This window comes from Antedon mediterranea, chromosome 4 (genome assembly GCF_964355755.1).
Source record: "Antedon mediterranea chromosome 4, ecAntMedi1.1, whole genome shotgun sequence".
Lineage (NCBI taxonomy): Eukaryota > Metazoa > Echinodermata > Crinoidea > Comatulida > Antedonidae > Antedon > Antedon mediterranea.
Window position 1 is genome coordinate 17,803,617 of NC_092673.1, and position 9,581 is coordinate 17,813,197.

At 29.9% G+C, this 9,581-nt stretch overlaps 1 long non-coding RNA gene across 1 annotated transcript; it reads left to right on the top strand.

The window, feature by feature from the left end:
• The first annotated feature begins 7,272 nt into the window (after positions 1-7,272).
• On the top strand, positions 7,273-8,196 carry LOC140047940 (uncharacterized). The gene is made up of 3 exons (XR_011844999.1): positions 7,273-7,350; positions 7,601-7,654; positions 8,179-8,196. It is a non-coding gene; the product is annotated as an uncharacterized lncRNA (long non-coding RNA).
• Positions 8,197-9,581: the final 1,385 nt, after the last annotated feature.

Sequence of the window (9,581 nt, forward strand, 5' to 3'; positions counted from 1 at the left end):
TAAGAGCGGTTGACTACAAATATCAACCTATTGTGGCCAAATGTAAACAAAATGGATTTTCTTCATACTTTGATAATTAATCACACTTTATGTAAATATAACAAAACTGAAATATTTTTGGAACAAAATTAATTGTTGCAATGGTAACAATTAACGCCAATTTTACCAATTTGGCATGTGAATTTTGCCCTTAATTAGATATAGGCACCTCCAAAAAAAAAGAATTTGTGAATTGTTTTTGTGAAATCTTGCTCTTATGTAAACTTGCATAAAGAAAGTAAGGGACTGCCAATTTTAAACGTAATATCCTTTATAGATTAGATCATAGTTCAAGAGTTATTTAGATTTTCCCTCCAATGAAGTACATGGAGACCCAAGTTGTTCAATCCACTACCCAATATATTTATAGAAAACACAACTTCACCTAGAAGGGACACAGGCCCTACACAGACTGATGAAAGTGCGCGTAACTTACTCTGAAACACGCCGTTTTTACTCCACAGAAATGAATTAATTTACTTTTGGTTTTTATGCTATGATCAATCATTGAAATTCATAAATCGTAATTCATAAGTCTGACTTCATTAAAAAATAGGAGGTGTACAACTTGTGAAAGTCGATATGTTGACAAAGTTAAAAAATATTATGTTTACACGTTTTTGAGAAACGCATGCACAAAAATAGGGTGGAAAGAAAGAAGAATAATACAGAAAAAAAAAGATGATCTCATACAATTTCAATAATGATAACAAGGACCATTATGATGCAACAATGTTATGAAATAATATTTGTTTTACCTACAGATACTGAAACTCTATTGAATACAGATAAAAATGTACTTCAGAATTTTGAACTAAATGAGAGAGAAACCTATGATACCTTCAACATCTGGGATCATGGGGGACAAATGATGTACCATGGTATACATCGTGTAAGTTATAATTGTATTTGTATGTAAGTACTTTATATAGTATATAGATATACTTTGGTATTATATTAACATTGATATTTTATCCATATTTCTATAATTACTACACAATCTGTAAACTCTACATAAAGTTGTATTAGTTAATCTTGTTTCCACCTAAAGTAACCTATTTAAATGTAGAAATACATATTTTAGTACAAAAGATTACAATGTCTTTCCATGGTACTAATTTATTTTTTTGAAATGCACTACTATTACCTTACCTACAGTAAAGCCTGATTTTTGTATAATTTTGTCCACATGTCAATACAAACCCTTGGTAAATGTCTCATTTAACGTCGACTAACGTCGACAGGAAAACAGGCTTTTAAACAGTCTACCAAGTGCTATATTTTCAGTAACTCTTAATTTATGGTTTTTGTTTTCAATTTTTACTGGTTCAGGGTATTCATGAATTTGTACTACAAAAAAATTGCTTTATTGGAATGAGTATGAGTCGCATCTAGCTTGGCTAGTTAGTTAAGCCTGATCTGTTTGTCTGGCTGACAACAGGAGCACATATTGCAAAAAAACTTTTTTCCACCTGCTCCTCCCAAAACAAATTTAGAACTTGACAGCAAACAAACAATTTTTTTTAGGCCTAATTAGTAAAATTTTTTATATACATTATTTTTCTAAATGTTCATGACATCAGAAGCACTCTACATTGTAGTGTTTGATCTCAGTAGACCCCTTAATACTTGTGCTACTGTCATTGATTCTACTAGAGTAAGTATTTCAAGATATTGTGATAATAATGTATTTTCCCCCAAAAACATGAAAAATGAAGATTAATAAAATCAGACTTTAAATAGCCCATTTTGCAGTTTTAATAAAGTTATTTACTTCTGTGAAAAAAAATAAATAAATAAGTATTTCACTTATAAAAATACAAAATAAGTGGTTAATTTTAAACAAAAACTACTGACAGAAAACTAATGTGCAAACATATTGCAGTTATTATGTAAAAACGATTAGTTTTGACGTTAAATGTGCAAAAAGAATTCCTACAAATGTACAAAAAGAATTTCTACAAATGTGCAAAAAGAATTCCTACAAATGTGCAAATTATTTTCTCTTGACAACAGTTATAAACCATGTGTTGTTATGCGCACATCAAATTATTCAACACAGGGGATGTATAAAAAACACACTACCTATACCTAATTACTACAATCATGAGTGACTCTTGAATTAATTTATAATCATCATAATTCTTGAGATTTTTAGTACGTTTAGTATATTTAAAGATGTATTGTCGCACTGAAAAAATAATTCTCACCACAATTTTTGTTGAATATGCCATTTTAATGTAACATAATAGTTATCCACTTTGACCAAAAATTGGACGGAAAAATGTATTTACCTGAAAAAACTGTAATTGATTGAATTTAACCATTTATTAGGTTATATGCAATATCATGCATGTATATTGATTCTGTCAAAATCTTTATTTATTTATTCTTTCCTTAGCACTATTTCCTTAGTCAATTTTTCACAGTAAATTCCTTATGGCCAGGAATCGATGTGGTTATGTTTCACGATGGGCAATCAAAAATTTAACGAAATCATGTTTGTTTCATATATCAAGCATGAATCACAATTAAACAAAATTTGGTATTTCAGGTCATATTTCATCATGTGGCAATACAATTACGTGCGTAGCGCATAATGCATGCGTACGCTCGCTTAACATTTTTTAAATAGTTTTTTTTAGTTAGAGTATGTTTCAGGCAACTTTAAGCGTTTAAAAAATTGCAATGAGTGCGTAGATTTTTTAACCGGCACTGCACGTTAAACGTTGATATGCACTCATTTTGCCCGATTTCTGTTTTACAACTTTTCTTTAATAATATCATCATGATTCACTTTTCTAATTGAAATTGCGTTATACGAGCACGTCAAAAGTGACAGGCTATGCACATGTAAGTTAACAAAATAGTGAAAATATGCTAAATTTTAAAATTATTATAGATCGTCAGAATGCTCGGGAACACCTATTTTTCATTTCATTTTCTTGAAGTGTATGTATCATATGTATGATTTACTATGAAATTAAGAGAACAAAAGTTGATTAAGTCATCATCAATTGCATATTAAATTTTTTTTTTAAATTAATTTTGACAATCCAACAAATTATGACATTTTCTTAGGCCGAAATAATAAACTTAACATTAACTTTCTTCCTTAAAATGTTCATATATGAAAAGTTAATAGTATATAGTTTGACATAGTTTTGTCATTGTTTATAATTTTTAAAGATGCCATCATAGTAACAAATTATAATTCATTGCAGTATGTAATAATCTATTTGCACCAAAGTGGTTTACTGCATAGTAAATACATGGAGGAATCTTTCTACAACTGTAAGTCAGTTGTGTATGGCTCAGTGGTCTGTGCTCGTGTCTATGGCATTCAAGGTACCGAGATCGAGTCTCACCTTGGGAAACGAAACAAAATCAGATTTTTTTTTAATATCCGTATTGTTTGTTCAATTTTATTTCTTATAGTGTATAGATTATACACATGATTTATAATGAAATCTCGATAAAAAGTAACTTATGTCTTTATTATTACTGTATGTAACAAATGTGGTTTATGACATTATACGCAGAGGGATCTTTGATCGGATTGTGATACCGGCTATTGTATTTGCGTTAGGTCCTATCATATATTATAAATAATTAAAGATTCTGGGAAAATCAATCAATCAATATATTATTTAAAAATTTAATATCTTTATTTAAATCAATGCATATAACCTATAATTTGTCATAGTGACGAATTAAATCTACCGGTAGTAAATATTTGTAATTTTATAAGTGAAAACATAATTTTTTTTTTCTATGGAAGTGATTAACTTTATTAAAACTACAAAATGATTCATATTCTGATTTAATTAATCTTCATTTTTCATGTTTTTGGAACATCATTAATAGAATTTAGGAGTTTATTTTAATAATTTTATAATTGAGCTTATTCCAAATAATTTAGTCCTTAAATAAATATAGATCTATTACTGGATGTAAATTTTGAGAAGGCCATACACATTTTCATGCAATTTCTAAGAGTTTTTGTCACTCTAAACTCTAAACTGAAATGTCATTTTAATTGAACATTATTTTGCAGAAAAAGCGTAAACATCATTGGTCCAATCTTCAGTTCATATTATCTTTCATCCAGACGGTTTATTCTCATAGTTGTAAGGAAGTGAAAAAAGACACTGAGAATGAAGTGAAAAAAGACACTGAGAATGAAGTTCACAAACCAACTATCCTTATTGTAGGTACACATAAGGGTAAGCTTGGTTGTACTAAAAAAAAACAAAATGATGAGGTAATACTATTTCTGTTTATATATTAGGGAGTTTTCGCAGGAGCACGTAAACGTTAACTTTATTTCCCAACGTGCAACATGCAAGCTCCACTCCCTTTGTAAACAAATCGATCTGCGAGAGATCACTTATTTTTATTAATTAGGCGGTAAAGTGCAGGGAAACAAGAATTTCTGTATATTTTCGTTCTGCAGAAAAACTCGCTGAGATTTTCACTGTTTCTAAGGACCCTTCCACATGTGTCTGCTCTACTTTTGGTTAATGCATTGAGCAAAATGTTGTCAATACCTTTGGCAAATTCAAGTAACAATGATTCCCGTCTAACTTTCAGATGAGGTAGACTAAGCAGTTCAAGTGCTTAGCCATACGATTCAAATTGCTGGCCAAGGATAATTCTGCAAGCACCTTTCTGTAATACTCTCTAATTCTTTAGTCTGTGCATCAGTTAATCCAAAATGCCAGACAGGACAAGCATATTCTAAAATAATTAAGAAAACAAAAATGGGAAATTTAAATTTATGTTTTAATTAAGCCAAACAATAAGAATTGTGCATCACAATATCCTATTTATCATATGCATGATTAAACAAGCCTAGCTAGGTGTAGTATCTAAGGCGCCAAGGTATTCCATTATTTGTTTTAAAACGAGCAGAGTATGTTGTGTGCGCGACACATGCGTTTCGTTCTACACTTCCCGTCGAAATCAAAAAAGAGTATGTTGCGCAACTGTTGGCTGAACTACGCTGTTATGCAAATAGTAGAATGTTGACATCATCCGTTAAAGTTTACGTGCTCCTCTGAAAACTCCCTGTTATTAAAAATTGAGAATTAATACATTGTTGCTTTAAAAGCTACTGGTGTATGTATTCAATACTTTATTTTTTCAATTAAAATATTATTGTCCTTGCAATATATATAGACAAATTTGAATTGTTTATTATAACCAGGTAAATAAGCTGTTTGATGAGATTGATAAGGCACTTGAAGACAAACCATATGAAGAACATGTACATCGACCATATTTTGCCATCGAAAACAGCAATGCTGCAGATGAGAGCTTTATTGAACTCAAACAAGTTATTGATGACCTTATGACAAAACTAAAAAAGGATGTTCCTTTAAAGTGGATGCGTTTTCGATGTAATCTACATGATCTAAGGAAGCCTTTTCCTTTGTATCCTTTAAAAGAGGTAAATGTTGTTTCTTTATTGAATGCCACACTTATATAAGTTGGCTATGCAGATTTTTTTCATGTTTTGAGTTGCAAAAATGTGGTAATGTAATGAACCTATCACAACAATAATGCTTGCTATAGCTTTTGTACGATGTCTTTGTTGTGTAATGTTTCAAGAATTTTTCAAACATGCTCCTTTATGTTACACTATATTATACTACACTAATTTACAAAAAACTTTTTTAATGACATTTGGATGTAAAAAATGAATAGAATTTCATAGTGGAATAATACATGACATTTGTTATTTCTTTAGATCAAAACACTGGCTTCTAAGAATGGCATTGTTGGCGAAAGGGAACAATCAATGGTGCTTAACTTCTTGTACGATATTGATGAAATTATTTACATGGCTGACAGGACATTATTAAGAGATCAAGTGGTGGTAAATCCAAATAGCTTGGTTAACATTGTCACCCAATTTGTAACTGTGGTTCCACCAAAAGTAAGTAGGCTCATATCAAATTACAAACAAGTGCTCAATATCATTTCTTTTTCCTTTTGGAAAAACAGTATTTTCTAAATTTTAGAGGCAAGATAATTTTGAACAGTAATGGAACTACTGTATAGAACTATAGAATACCCATCTATGTTTCCTTTGGTAAAAATGATGTTTTCACACGTCAAATCAAATGACATCATGATTAGTAAAAGCAATAATATCGTGACAATACAATGATTTTATTGTTTTTATTTATCATGACATCATTTGATTTGAATTTTAAAAATATTATTTTTATCAAAAACAGCATAATAATTATCTTATAGCTCTAGAACAAAAACCATTCTAATTTCTTTTGTTTTATGTAAAAAAATGCATACTTATCTATTTATCATCGATCGTGGTGGTATAATGTATAAGATTATATGTGATCCTTAAAACTTGTTATTGTGTCTATTTAAAGCAATGATGCGTTGTCATTCTCCTTCAGTTTCTGAATATTCTGTCACTGAACACACAATCACATTTGTGGCTAATTATTGGTGCTTTCTTTTAGCCGACCGAGTTTATAAAGGCTTATCGTAAGCTTGGCGAGGGCATACTAGAGGAAGTCTTGTTGCAAAAATTTTGTAAAGAGTGTAAAGTAGATGTATGCAATGTAGAGAATTTTGAGTTCCTTGTAGAACTGATGATTCAATTAGGTTTCATTTGTGAGAGGGAGACAACCAGCAGCCAAGATGTGGCAAGTACATCTACAGTAGGTTTTGTTTCTTTTTATTGTTTATGTAAACCATTTTAAAGGGCCAACTGAGACAAGTTTACATTTTTATGCTCTTTACTTTGTATGGCATTTGATGAAATAAATGTTTGTTGAACTTGTTGATAAATTAATAATTTCTAATGTGTGTAATATGATTTGTCTGTGATTTTACTGAATAGTTGATACACAATTTTAGCCTTGTTGATACACAATATTTCTACTAAAAGATATTTTTAACATATAAATTAACTGATCTTTGGTTCTTTTAAATGACATTACACAAATTTATCAATTTCAGGAATCAGATGTAAAGCGATCATTCTTTGTGCCACTACGCTTTGCTTTCAAGACAACACGTAAAGTGAAACCAAAACCTGATGATTCACAATCTATCAGTATCTATTACGACTTTGAGGGATATCTGCCAGACGTATTGTTTCCATATGTAGTTAATGAATTCCTTTCCAAATTTCAATCTGATGGATTTAAGACAGAACTATCGTGTAATTATGCAGAACTTTACCTCAACGAAATTCATCATGTGACTTTATCTCTTGTTAATTTTGAAACTAAGAAGAATGACTCATCTTTTGAGCAAAAGTTCTTGTTAAAGGTATTGTACAAACTCTAGTGAATATTTAATAAATATCACAAATATATTTTAATTTGATAGAAGTTAAATAAAAAGCAAAACAATTTATATATTATTTATTTGCTTATAGTATATATTATTTATTTTATTAAGGTCTTTATGCCAATTTATTGTCAATTTCATAAATCTGTTAAATATCAATTAAAGAATTTACTTTTCATACATATCAACTCAAATTCTAATATCAATTATTTTGGTTATTTTTTTACAGATGACTATTAAACAAAACAAGAAATGTGACCTATGTCCACAAGCATGTCAAAAGGTATGTTATGATTGTGTTTTTGAGATATTAAGAGTAGTGTTTATACATTTTACATCCATTTGTCTATTGCATACAAAAAGTGTTGTATATTAACACTTAATAGAGTATTAAAAATATGTAATTCTGTAAAAATAATCATCATTGAATAGTGGCTGGGGTTCAGGAATTGTTTAAAAAAAATGCTTGAGGTTATCTGGAGACAACTGTTGCTGATACACGGTATAGTATAGTCTCTAGATCACCTCATAGCAATAAAGTAGCAATGATTTGAAGAAAATGTATAGCAGTAGCCTACCTTTTGCATATATTTTAATAAATTTATAAAAATGTTTCTTTTATTTAAAATACATATGTTATTTATTTAGTTTTAGTTTAGTTTTCATTTCTTTTTACAATTGTATTGTAAATAATTAAATTCAACATTTTTCAACGCTTCTGTTCAATAAAGTAGCTGTTATTTTATTTTGTTTTGTAAATTGTCTGTTACAGATATCTCTAAATTTGTATTTAATTTATATCTTTAGGCTTTGTCAACGGTTGAGAAGACATTTGAACAATCTAAAGATGGCGGTAGAAGGGGGATTCCATTCAAGAGATGCATTCTATGTAGTTGTAGTGATAAGAAAAAGAAGCACATTCGAAAACTAGATACATCCAAGGACGAGTTACATTGCAACATAACTGGCAAGGATTTTTGGACTGATGTTACATGTTACAAGCAGCTATTTGGAGGTAAAGTAGTAACAGACTACAACTTACAAGTTTAATTATATTTCATTTATTTCAACAATATAGTAACAATGCTATAGGCTGATGCAAAAATGTTGTTGTCTTCATCAATTTGGCAAATGTATTTCTCCTCCACTCCACACCAAAAAAAGACCTCAGTTAATAACTAGCACATGGTGGTGAAATCACTCACGGAATCACAGAATATACAATTGTCAATTTAAGCGTGTAACTAAATAACTGAATAAACAGTGGTCGAGGTTCTTAAATAGTGGACATCCCGATCAATAATGAAATCTAAACATTGTTAGTCACATGATTACAGAACACACAGTTGGATGTAAATAAATGAGCAAGCTTTTTGACTAAAACAGTTGTAATCCACAACCCTGTAAAATACTGTGTGTTGTCACAGCTCTCCAATATTGATACTATAAAACAGGATACAAAATAAAGAATAATAATGTACTGTGCTATGACAAACAAACGATTTTTGTCCTGTAATTGAATTATATATACACTTATTTCACCTTTTACAGAGATATCTCCTGTTACAGTTCCAGATCAAACATGTATTCAAGGTAATCACAAACTTGACTAGGTTTCTCTTTCTGTTCTAAATTAATGTAGCTAATGATTATTTATAAATCAAAGAGCTGCATAGGCAGGGTAGATGGAAGAAAATCAAAATCAAACAAGTTAAAACTTCTTCAATATAAATTTATTAATATGACATGTTTCGGGGATAGCCCAACATCAGGTCATAATCATCACCTGATGATGGGCTATGCCCGAAACATATATTAAGGATCATATTTAGGTTTTTGTGTCTCCAGGACATAAATATGGGTGTTTGATTTTTTTTACCACATTTTGCAAAGCCATGTCCTGGTTGCCAAGAAATCAGAAAATTTAACCAATTTTAAGCTGTGAGAATTTACACTTTTTTTCAATATTAATTAGTTATAATGAATTTAAGGGAAATTAAAGTGTTATAAAACTCAAATCAATTGTTTTCTGTACTTTCCAGTGACTCTGAATTTAAATTCAGATTCAATTTGTACTCTCCAAGTAATGTCTTCTTTACTTATAAGACTCTTCCCCCACAAACACCTGAACGTTTAGTTTGTGTAACAGTTGATTTTGTAATATTACTGTGGTTTATTGTATTACACACAACGTGAAATTGAGAAAGCCA